Source organism: Tachypleus tridentatus, chromosome 1, assembly GCF_004210375.1.
Source record: "Tachypleus tridentatus isolate NWPU-2018 chromosome 1, ASM421037v1, whole genome shotgun sequence".
Taxonomy (NCBI): domain Eukaryota; kingdom Metazoa; phylum Arthropoda; class Merostomata; order Xiphosura; family Limulidae; genus Tachypleus; species Tachypleus tridentatus.
Genome location: NC_134825.1, coordinates 26,919,148 through 26,932,429, shown reverse-complemented (window position 1 = coordinate 26,932,429; position 13,282 = coordinate 26,919,148). Strand labels below are relative to the sequence as shown.

The following is a 13,282-nucleotide window of genomic DNA, read 5'->3' as shown; positions in this document are numbered from 1 at the left end:
TAGGCTGGAGACAAAAGTGGTAGTTAAGTGCCTGTTTAGAATTATTTTGAAATTACATCTATTATTCATCAAACACTAACTTAGTAAATGACGTTTGTAGAATGTAAAGTTCAGTATATAAAGTACTTATAATATTGTGAAGTTAACCGGTTTGTTTGTGTTTTTGTGAATTTCGCGCAAATCTACATGAGGGCTATCTGCTTTAGCCGACCCTAATTTTGTAGTGTAAGACTAGAGGGAAGGCAGCTAGTCATTACCACTCCCCGCCGACTCTTGGGCTACTATTTTGCCAACGAATAGTGGGATTGACCGACACATTATAACGCCCCTACGGCTGAAAGGGCGAGCATGTTTGGTGCGAGGGGGATTCAAACTCGCGACCCTCAGATTACGAGTCGCACGCCTTAACCCACCTGGTCATGCCGGGTCGAAGTTAACTGGATCTTACATTCTACCTAACAATAGAAGATGTTGGATCTAATAATATGATATTGTTAAAGAAAGCTACACAATGTGTGACAATTTTAACCTAGGAATGAAACTTACAATGATGTACAGCAAAATATTTGATCCAAAGGATACAGGCAAAATATTATATATAACGGCATGATAAAGACAACACCCATCAAAATGTTTGTTTTTGAATTTCGCGTAAAACTACACCAGAGCTACCTCCGATAGTCATCCTTAATTTAGCAGAGTAAGAATAGATGGAGGGCAGCTTGTCATCACCACTCACTCCAAACTGTTGGGCTACTCTTTTACCAACGAATAGTGAAAATGACATTTTAACTCCCACTTCCAACTGACAGGGTGAGCATGTTTGATATGAGGGAGATTCAAACCCGCGTCCCTCGGATTGCGAGTTGAGCATTTTAACCATGTTGCCATTCCGTGCCGCTCATCAAAATGACATACGTATGATAGATAGCTTACCTCAAAATGATGGATCAGGTTGTGAACGAATTTTTTTTTTTGTGAAAAGAGACTCTTTGCGTTACTCAGAGCACACCATAAGGTAGTTTACTCTTGCTTTTTTTATTTCCAAAATGAAAAAAAGAAATTGAGTGAAAATGTAGTTTGAATTCATTTTCACTCAATTTCACACTACATTGGTCGTTATATTTTCGGAATTGTAAGTAGGTTTAATATCCAGACTCATTCATAAAATTTTTGTAGTGGGCCTGGATAGTAAACCTACTTGCAATCCCAGAAATATAATGACAAACATACTTTTTTCGCCATTTGCTTCGATAATGACTAAGTACCAATAATTCTTTGTTTTTTATAATGTTTGATGTTTTGTGATTTATTGTTCAATCGTTTCACTTAACCCTTGCCCCTTTTCGGTGTCTTCTAATTACTTCTCAACAAAAATTATTAGAATGCAAACTTTGCCTTTCACCCTTGTTGATAGACACTTTATATTGATTCCACTAACTAATTGAATATTCTATGTTATTCGGTTTCTGTTTCTTAGTTTCTTCTCAATTCATAAATAAATTAATGTGTCCATGATCCTTTTGGAAGAGCACATTATCAAACTCATTACCTTCTTCAGTTCGTAACCGATGTTAAATTAACCTATTCATCTCAATGAACTGCAAAACTTAAATTATATTACTTAAAACAGTTGACCCCTAATTATCTGTTCCAAAACACGAGTAATATTTCTTGCACATTTATGATCAAGTTATTTGAGTACTAGTGTAAAAATAAAGATAACCTTAAAGAGAACTAGAAAAATCTGACAGCAACACACGTTTATCATAAAGAACAGAATGTTGATTTTAATAAATTACCTAGGTCTTCGAGAAACGAAGTGTGTTATATAATTGTAATTTTCCAGGCAATTGTTGAGTCACTTAAACAGTAACCCTTTTAAGGAATAGACTAATAAGGTTTTGCTGTAAATGCAACAGTTTACATAAAAATACAACATGTGTTCACCCGACAGCTTCAGTCCTTAATGAAAGCTCAGTTATGTACATGCAATGTAAGTATGTGTCACCATGTTACCTTGTTGTAATGCTTTAATACAATTATCAATGTGATTCCAGTCGACTTGAAGCATATTTTCTTCAATAATGAAAATATCTTGTGCTCTTGGTTGGTGTATCAAAATTGAATAAAATATGTTTAATTCGCCCTATACATTTTACTTTTTCATGTTTGTTTACTGTCGAAAGTTTCTATAAAACAAACGTAAAACCATTTAATTTAACTTGCACGAAACCTTGTTAATCTGTTTCATGTAAAGTTCCAAGTATATTCTTTAATTCACTTTGTGATGTCTTCAGTACTTCTGCTGGGGTGTTCATTTATCTTCATTCATCTCCGTCATCGAACGCGTTTGTCCTTTTAGATGTAGAGGTATTATAATGTGATAGTCAGCCATATTATTCGCTAATAAAAGAGTAACCCTAGATTTTGTGATTGGTGATATTGACTAACTGTCTTCAATTTATCTATCACTGTTAAATTAGGAATGGTTAGCACAGATAGCCTTTGAGTAGCTTTGGGCAAAAGTCAAAACAAATCAAACAAACTATCTGTACTCAGACAGGCCAGACGTGCTTTCTGTAAACTTTTGAAAAGCAGCTTACATTATTTCCAAACACCCCTATCAGTGCTTGTGTGTGCTGTTTGATTTGTGGATAATATCACATTTTGTGTATGTCTAATATCCTGTAAACTATACAGAATGTTTTATGTAACTCTAGAAAGACTCTACTACCAATCAATATAAATGCATTATCATCATCATAAATACGTGTGCCAAAAATATGAATAAAATTCATATATTCATATATCAGCATATGTCTGACAAAAAAAGAAATCAAACTTTATTTCAGGTTCGATGGGGTAGTTCAAAGTGATATAGGAAATGCATTATTCCAAAGTTCCTATCATGAAAATCAAATGGACTATTCTAAGAAAAGATTTCTAAAACGTGCTTGAGGTCAATATTACACTCTCAATTCATATGACCTTTGTCCCTGTTATTGTAGGTAAATTGCTTTTTCAAAGGCACGTTACACATGTATTGTAATTATTCACTGGGTTCTCAGAACAACATTTGATACAACTCACTTCAATGGTAAGGGATATACAGAAGTTGCATACATAGTATTAAAACAATTTTGTAGCCACATCATGTTAACACGTTTGGTCACGCTCAGTCTGATGACGATGCATATTTACAATAACCTTTCAAAAAGATTCCGTCATAAGACTCTCATGCCCAAAGCACACCACCCTTCCCGAATGGTGTTCTATAATTTATCAAATGTATGGAGACAACAATTTCTCAGTACCTATTTGAATAATCATTGTTGAGAGATTCATAAGTGTCACATTTGGAGACTTGACTGGTATGTTATCACATGAAAACTTACTCATTCTCTATATGCTTCAGATATGCAACTGCTGAAGAAGAGTTTGACTTTTAGCCTAATCTTGGTGAATCCATACCCTGTTTCACGCATTTCCAGTTGGAGATCCTTTTTGATTATGTTGAGTACTGCTGTCGAGGGCACGCAGATATCTTTTGATACCATTGTGTTCATGGTTTCTCACTTGTTACAAGACATGTTTGAATTTTTCTCTTGTTGATTCTGCTGGCCAAAATTAACCAATTTTTCAATGCCTCTAATACGAAGAATATCCTAATCTTGGAAATACTAAATCTGCAATTCGAACACAGCTATGTTATCTGAGTGTACGAATATTTTGCACCGTAAAGAGCTGTTACATACCCTTCCCTGAAGTGATAATTTCCAGAGAGATCATACCACTCTTAAAGCTAAACAATGTGAAAATATAATTCTGATAAATGCGATAAAAACGAATCATTGATGTGAAAATTGTGCTTACGTGGGCCATAGTGATGAAAAAAATTGGCCTGTATTGTTCAAACATGTATCGCATTAAAGGTTTGAATGTGACACGTATGAAGATTGTCAACAACATACAATTGACAAGTCTTCAGTAAACTTCATAAAAGAGATAACCTTTTATGAGACCTTTCTTGGTTTTATGAGAGTTTTTACATTATTTATTCAGGTCGCATTTACATTGTCCTGGTTTAGATTTTAGGTGATGCTGATATCATATTTGTCCAGAAAATGTACAATGACAATTGGTGCACGAAATGGAAGAACTGGTGATTTCACACTTAGAACTTTTAGCGTTGTGAAGCAAAGAGACTAGTGTGTTTGTGAGTGTGGTTTTTATTCTGCATGACAGAAGTGGTAAGGTTAAAAAAAAGATGGCTGTGGAAGTAAGGACAAATTAGTGACTATAGAGAAACGAGGCTTTGCCTTATGAAGATTCATAGAACACTGTGTAACTGTGATGATTTTTTGATGATACGACTAAATAAAAGTTGCACAATAGTATGGATTGGAATTTCTGATTGATGTTTCAAGTCACAGAAACATGAAAGAATGTCAGCTTCTTTATGTAGTTGATGTGCTAGTTATGTTTGTTCTTCGAATGTATCATCTCGAATTTTGTGCCTAATGTTAGCATCCATGATATGGTTAACGTCAGTGCGAGAAAATGACTGTATCGTTTATACATATATTGCCTTTATTTTTTTATAGTGGTAACACAATGAAACATTTTAAGGGTCATTTTCAAGAATTAAATGCTTGACACGAAAACATCTGCTGCTTAACGTAGTCTGACTGCTGCTTAACGGAGTCTGAAAAGATCTGAAATTTAAGAAAGATTCGTTAAACTGAGGAGCTTTAACAATCTGGTTCATTAGATCAAACGTATGAAAGTACGAGACCAAACAAAATGGGATGAAAATTTGGTAAATTTTGTAAAGCTACTCAAAGGACATCATTTGTGTAAAAGGGACTTTAAATAGTCATAAGTGTCATTAAAAATCTTCACTAATACAAAAGATCAAAGCTCTTAAATTCTAATTGTCTACTTCTTCTTCCAATCGTATACTAATTTCTAACGCCCTTATTATTTTTAATGACAGTAATTGAAATTATTTTTGTACAAAAACAGTGACCAAATCGTTTAATGGCATCTAGAAATATAGGTTTATTTGTTTTGTTTTAAAATTTGCGCTAAGCTACATAAGGACTATCTGTGCAAAGCCGTCTATAATTTTCGACTAATGAACCAGAGGTAAGGCAGATAGTTAGTGGCACCTACCACCAATTCTTTGGCTATTGCTTTCTCATCGAATAATGGGATATGACCGTCACTGTTGTAGAGTAACCTCAGCCCCAAAGTACGCTTTTACGATAACTGGTTGTGAACTTTGAATCAATACTAGGTCACGCCCAATCGAAAATGGAGGAAAAATTTACGCTTCCTTAAATGGCTTTAAAATTGCTTAAGAGTTATTCTTGAGCTTTTACGTTGTACATTTTACCGTGGAAACTTGATTGACCTTAGTCACCCAATAAGTCACTCAAAGAACTTAACGAACCAAAGTAGAAAATTTAAAAAATAAAAATATAAGGGATAGTGAACAGCGAAAAAAAACCCTGCTATCATCGAATTACATTACAGTTTCTAGATGAAGTCGAGCAATCTCCAAAAGGTAAAGACCTTTTGTTACAAAGATAACACGCTATTCGTATTTGAAAATTCTTTTTTTTTTTTACATTTAGATAAGATATCCGATAACTCTAAACATCTCATCAATTTAAAAAATAATGAGCTGTACATCCTTTGTTTATTTCTTGAACAAGATACTAATATGTAATCTAATAATTTTATAGAAGTGAAAAAAACAAACAAGCAAACACAGTTGTACGTTTCATAAAAACTTTGGGGCCTGGCATGACCTAGCGCGTTAAGGCGTGCGCTTCGTAATCTGAGGGTCGCGGGTTCGCGCCCGAGTCGCGCCAAACATGCTCGCCCTCCCAGCCGTGGGGGCGTTATAATGTGACGGTCAATCCCACTTTTCGTTGGTAAAAGAGTAGCCCAAGAGTTGGCGGTGGGTGGTGATGACTAGCTGCCTTCCCTCTAGTCTTACACTGCTAAATTAGGGAAGGCTAGCACAGATAGCCCTCGAGTAGCTTTGTGCGAAATTCCAAATCAAACAAACATAAAAACTTTCTTTATTCGCGACCGTAGTTTCGCCAGTAAACGTCTCGTAAAGGTTTCAAGTGTGAATTATATAATCATTTTATCGAATTTCGAAACTTTGTTCTTTATTTTATATTTTTAAATTAAAAATAAACAGATTTTCTAAATCACCAACTTTTCCACAGAATTTTAGAACCTTCACTGGCAACAAACTGCATTATTATCTAAAACCCTAAAGCAACACTTTTACACATTATAAAGCGTATGCGATCGACATGCAAGATTGTACATGTAACTTACATTAGATTACAACATAATGAACAAATTCGACCTTGATTCTAACATAAATATTTCACTATAAACCAGTCTGGCAATAACTTATATCTTCAAGGCACTTTGTTTGTTTTAATAGACTTCAAGCTACGTACAGGGTGAGCCAAAATTCAAACATCCGTGTTCCTTTTTTTTTCATTTTTCGTTTTCTGTTTCAGGTCTGAATAAGTGACTGACGTCACAGGGGCAGTCAGTAATAAATATTTAACACATTCCTAATAGCATTTTTCGACTTTTCACTGACTTCAGTATAGAAATTACTATTGATTCCTCGCCTAGTATCTCTATTTGTTTGTTTTACATTTGTATATTCTTCTTTTATACATGCCGGCCCGGCATGGCCAAATGTGTTAAGATGTTCGACTTGTAATCCGAGGGTCGAGGGTTCGAATCCCGGTCGCATCAAACATGCTCACCCTTTCAGCCGTGGGGGCGTTATAATGTGACAGTCAATCCCACTATTCGTTGGTAAAAGCGTAGCTCAAGAGTTGGCGGTGGGTGGTGATGACTAGTTGCCTTCCTTCTAGTCTTACACTGCTAAATTAGGGACGGCTAGCGCAGATATCCCTCGAGTAGCTTTGCGCAAAATTCAAAACAAATAACCCTTTATACGTGGTGCAGTTATGATGGTGGTTGCACCATTCGCAATCTGTAGAGGGTTATTTGATTTTGACATCGCATTACGGAGATTTTGTTTGCGTTAATAAAAGAATAGCCTACCAGTGGTTTTAACTATAACTTCAAAATTAGTGACAGCGAATACAGTTAACTCTCGAGTTTCTTTGCGTGAACTTCCAGAAACAAAGATAATTTTTTTAGGTATTTGTAACGAATAGACTTTCTACCGACCTGTGTTAATTAGTTTTATAATTTTTTTATCACTTTTACACATTTCTCCATATCAAACGATTGTTCTGAACGATAAACATTTATATCATGAAATCATTTGCGTTTGTCTGAATTTCAAATTAAAAGAACAATGGAAATGAATAGTTTACGTTTGACTTGAAAAACGTAACGTAATTTGATATGAGATTAACAAACTTTATTCCTGTGTTTCAAAAAACAGGAAGATTGACCCTTTGTTGTCTTCTCGAATTACATTTAACACTGATTTTGCGAATAGTACACTATCACAAAGTCTCACTTTATTGGTATCTGGAACAAACTCTGTATACTTTGGGCGTGTTTGCTGATGACCTAAGACGGTTCCAATGTAGTTCACACAAACCAGCATGTATGTACAGTGAAAGCACCAGTTGTGCTAACCAGAACAAATATAAAGAAACAAAGTTTCATCGTGAGGAAAAATGGGAAGACACGAAAAGGGAAAATACACTGAACTATTCAATGCATCGCGACTTTGGTCGCGCGAGAGGTAGTTTATTAAAGGTGTTAATGCCTGTCTCTTTAACCATCTCTTTTTCCCTCGTGGGAGGTTATTAATTGTAACAATGTACCTCTTTCTCCCTCTAAATGCCCCTCTCATGAGAAGTTATTAAATATGGTAATGTATCTCTTTCTTCCTTTAACTTTGCCTCTCATGGGAGATTATTGATTATAATAATGTACCTCTTTCATTATTTAACTTTAACTGTCGAGGAATGTTATCAATTTTGGTAATGCATGTCTTTCTACCTTTTTAACCGTTCCACTCATGGGATATTATTAATTGTAGTAATGCACCTTTTTCTCCCATTAACTGTCCTTGTATTGGGATATAACCAATTGTGGTAATGTACTTCTTCCTACATTTAACTGTCCCTCTCTCGAGAGGTTATTAATTGTGATAATGTACCTCTTTCTTCCTTTAACTATCTCCCTTGTAAAAGGTGATGGTGTGAAAGAAAATAGGGTGCGTTTAAGAATATGCAAAAATCCAATTAACTTTTTTGAAAATTATTTAATGTGACGTGATCAGTGTTGTCTATGAATAATCTGTTAAGTGAAGATATTTGAGACGGGAAATTCGTAAAATAGAAACGGTTATTTATTTAGGCTTGGCAAGAAACATTGTCATTATAGTTAGTGATCCCAGTTTTATAAGTGTGTGTGTGTGTGTGTGTTTTGTTTTCTTATAGCATAGCTACATTGGGCTATCTGTTGAGTTCACCGAATGATTAGGTTTGAATTTCGCGCAAAGCTATACGCGGGCTATCTAGCCAACCATTCCTAATTTAGCAGTGTAATACTAGAAGAAAGTCAGTTATTCATCACCACCCATCGCCAACTCTGGGCTACTCTTTCACCAACGAATAGTGCGATTGACCATCACATTATAACACCCACACGGCTGAAAGGGTGAGCATGTTTGGTGTGACGGGGATTCGAACCCGCGACCCTCAGATTACGAGTCGAGTGCCTTAACTACCTGGCTAGGCCAGGCCTCACCTAGGGGAATCGAGCCCCTGATTTTAGACTTCTATAGACTTATCGCTGTACCAGCGGGGGACTTTATAAGTGTAAAGGATATTATTATTTAGAATTAAGACTGTTAACCCTACGACTGAACCCAAAAGTTATTTGTATTCAACTATTATAAACACATTGTATGGTAACCAAACATACTACTGTTGACCTTAACACTTCATTTAAGTCACAAGATCCACAATGTACCACAAACCATATAACAAAATTAAAACATCTGTTTCTGGTTGTATTTGTATGATATATATACCGATAAAAAGGAAAACGTTGCACATAAGGATATCAAAACTTTCGTGTAAATTAAAATATGAATACCGTAATTGCTTGTACAAGTTTCCTATCCGTGGCGTCGTTAATTTCTTATTAATAGAGAACTTTAGCTATATTTAAGGTATGAATAGACATGTGACATACTTCCCTTTGGTATCGTAACTATTGTTTTTCTTTCGTTTTGAACAGACCAGTGAGGTGCTGTATCGCTAAGATCGAGACCATGGTTAGGTTTTTCCCTATTGCCGTGAGGACCCACACACATTAAACAATCACAGTAAATCATTAATAAATGCCGTAGTTGTTATCTCTTTATTAAATTATCAAGGCCCAGTGATTTTATTGTAACTTCCAAATCAAGTAGAAGTAGAAGGCATTGATTCTTAATACCGTTGTCACCTTGCCACTGAATGTTGAACAAATAGTCCAAAAGAAACAATATTCACTAGATAGACTTTCAAAAATCATAGGTACCGCGAAGTACATCCAGAGATGAAGAGCGAGGGGGTGAACCAAGTGATATCTCACCGTACCTTTTTGTTACCATGAAGTGCATCCAGAGGTGAAGAGGGAGAGGTGAGGGTGTGTTAACCAAGTGATATCTCACCGTACCTATTTGTTACCATGAAGTGCATCCAGAGGTGAAGAGGGAGAGGGGAGGGTGTGTTAACCAAGTGATATCTCACCGTACCTATTTGTTACCATGAAGTACATCCAGAGGTGAAGAGGGAGAGGGGAGGGTGTGTTAACCAAGTGATATCTCACCGTACCTATTTGTTACCATGATGTGCATCCAGAGGTGAAGAGGGAGAGGGGAGGGTGTGTTAACCAAGTGATATCTCACCGTACCTATTTGTTACCATGAAGTACATCCAGAGGTGAAGAGGGAGAGGGGAGGGTGTGTTAACCAAGTGATATCTCACCGTACCTATTTGTTACCATGAAGTGCATCCAGAGGTGAAGAGGGAGAGGGGAGGGTGTGTTAACCAAGTGATATTTCACCGTACCTATTTGTTACCATGAAGTGCATCCAGAGGTGAAGAGGGAGAGGGAGGTGTGTTAATCAAGTGATATCTCACCGTACCTATTTGTTACCATGAAGTGCATCCAGAGGTGAAGAGGGAGAGGGGAGGGTGTGTTAACCAAGTGATATCTCACCGTACCTATTTGTTACCATGAAGTGCATCCAGAGGTGAAGAGGGAGAGGGGAGGGTGTGTTAACCAAGTGATATCTCACCGTACCTATTTGTTACCATGAAGTGCATCCAGAGGTAAAGAGGGAGAGGGGAGGGTGTGTTAACCAAGTTATATCTCACCGTACCTATTTGTTACCATGAAGTGCATCCAGAGGTGAAGAGAGAGAGGGGAGGGTGTGTTAACCAAGTGATATCTCACCGTACCTATTTGTTACCATGAAGTGCATCCAGAGGTGAAGAGGGAGAGGGGAGGGTGTGTTAACCAAGTGATATCTCACCGTACCTATTTGTTACCATGAAGTGCATCCAGAGGTGAAGAGGGAGAGGGTAGGGTGTGTTAACCTATTTGTTACCATGAAGTACATCCAGAGGTGAAGAGGGAGGGGACAGGGTGTGTTAACCAAGTGATATCGCACTATACTTTTTTGTTACCGTGAAGTACATCCAGAGGTGAAGAGGGAGGGGACAGGGTGTGTAAACCAAGCGATATCGCACCGTATCTATTTCTTATCGGGCTCAGATTTAATTACAGTTTAGAGAACTGTGTCTTTGTATTGTTACGGTATGCTAAACATGAATTTTTTATAAGACAACCTTCAACATTGCCACATTTGTTTCTTTGGAAGGATCTACTTGGAAATTACTGTACAATTTTCGTTTTGTAAGAGACATGTTCCATAGAGCAAATTAAATTAAACTAGGTTAAATTTCAAAATAAACAACAAAATGTTTGCATGTTGACATTTTATTGCATTCTAAGTTGTTGTTGTGGTTTTTCACTAAAACTTTCACGAGAAAATATTAATTTATATGTTTTTGTATCACAAGTAACCTCAGTTCTCTTTTAAAAACGTAATTTTGGCATACTATATTTTTTCTAGTAGTTTTCATGATATTCAGGATTTAACCATTTAGAACCATTGAAACCGCTCATGACTTAATTAGATATTTTAAGTACAATATATTATATGTATACATGTATAACACACATAGTCAGTTATTTGAAGTTTTTGAAAGGAGCAAAAAAAAAAAAAATAGGGGATTCCCTTTTTCAAAACTTGACTGGTTTAATTTGTTTGGGCCTTTCCCTGGACAACTTGTTTCTGTACGGATATTAAACACGTACAGTGTTTGGAAAGACGAATTTTTAGTCAGCACATTCTGAATGTAACAGTGTAACTTGCTATTCGTGGATTCGGTGACTTAATGATCTTGGAAACAGATTTAACTACCGAAATCTGAATATTGGAAAACTGAAAACAATGTCCTTCAAGAGTACTTTTTAATATTCATTCACATGAAAAACGTGAGTGTTTGTTCATCAGGTGAGTTTTCGTTGTTAATTTATATTTGCAGTTGCCTTATAGACCTAAACGTGCTTATAGAAAAAAAATATACATATTTATCACCGAATGAAATTCTTTAACCGATGGTCGGTCTTGTATCTTATTCTTAATTAAACCTTTGTAACTAGAATAATAAATAGATACAAGAGAGGTTTAGGATCTCGGATCGAGAGAGATTAAGTATAAATAAAGCACTAAGTTCATTAAGGTTTTAATTTGGTTTCTGATGTTCCTGTGATGTGACAAGGAATTCACATAACTGGTCTTCTTTAGTTCTTGAGGCCTTGTAAAGATGTTTAGTTCGTGCTAAATAGTCATTGTGGTGTTATAATAGACTCCCTTTGTTTCTCGCCGATACTCATTGTGGTGTTATAATAGAACCCCAGTTTATGTTCGGTAGTCATTATGGTGTTATAACAGATCCGAAGTTTGTCTTCGGTAGTTACTGTGGTGTTACAATAGATCCGTAGTTTATGTTCGGTACTTACTGTGGTGTTATAATAGATCCGTAGTTTATCTTCGGTGGTTATTGTGGTGTTATAATATATTCGATATTTATCTTCGGTAATTATTGTGGTATTATAATAGGTTCTTAAATTCTCTTCAATGGTTCTTGTGGTGTTATAATATATTTTTAGTTTAGTTTGTCTTCTGTAGTTGTTGTGTTATAATAGCTTAATAGTTTAGTTTGTTTTCTGTAGTTGTATCATAACATACTAGTTTATCTTCGATAGTTCTTGTGGTGTTAAAACAGTTTATATGCTTTCACAAAACGCCTCAATTCGCCTACTATAATTCTTATGGCGTTATAAAGAAATAGGGTTTGTTTGCGTGTAATAATATTATGTGATTGAGCTTTATCAAACAAGTGTATCCGAATAGGAGGATTTATGTAGTTTTCAACTTTTTTGTGCTTTTCTTTGTCTCCAAGATGATACAAGTTGTTTATAACACAGATCTGAGAGCAACACACCAGAACTAAAGAGAAAGTGGTGTAGTTACTGCCACGCTGATTGTGGTCACGTTAACCAAGGCCACTAGGCTACCGAAGGAGGCCTAGTTTCAGTTCTAGAATCGCACTGCAGTACTTCCACTTCACAGCGAATGACTGACGGATAGAGATGCGCGAGACACATTCAAAACTGGGTCAGGTATGGGTAGTGAATTTCAGACTACTATAATCACACCTTGTGAGTTCAGTCAGTAGAAAGTGAAAGCAGTAAAAATTTACGTACGTGCTGTGATTGATGCAAGTCTGTGGGATAAGGCGGTTGGATAGGGGATCTTCATATCCTAGGGGGTAAGATCACTGTTCATTTAAATGTTTTGTTCTAATTACACATCTACCTCTACGACATGCATAAGCTGAGTAGCAGAGCAGTTCACGAAAGAAGAACGTTTAAAACAAATATAGCCCTCCAGTAACACAGCGTTATGTCTTCTAAAATTCGGGTTTCGATACCCGTAGCGGGTAGAGCACATATAGCCCTGTGTGTAACTTTGTGCTTAACTTCAAATAAACAAATAAAACTCACATAAAAGAACGGTTGCGTTGTACTTGAACAATGTCAGTATGTAAAGCTTTAAAAATCAGATTGGAGTTTGCTTGGTTTCCAGTTCAGAGTCACGTGCAACTTACACGAGTTG

At 36.2% G+C, this 13,282-nt stretch overlaps 1 protein-coding gene across 4 annotated transcripts in view; it reads left to right on the top strand.

The window, feature by feature from the left end:
* LOC143244804 (tetraspanin-11-like) overlaps positions 1-13,282 on the top strand; it is a 67,158-nt gene that overhangs the window by 33,093 nt on the left and 20,783 nt on the right. Inside the window, exon 1 of one of the 4 annotated variants that reach the window (XM_076490167.1) lies at positions 11,451-11,614. The exons of 2 other annotated variants lie outside the window; for them this stretch is intronic. The gene's annotated coding sequence lies outside the window, so the exon portion shown is untranslated. Of the gene's footprint in view, positions 1-11,450; positions 11,615-12,732; positions 12,936-13,282 lie in introns of those variants that run through there. One more of the 4 variants, XM_076490186.1, reaches the window with a different exon arrangement.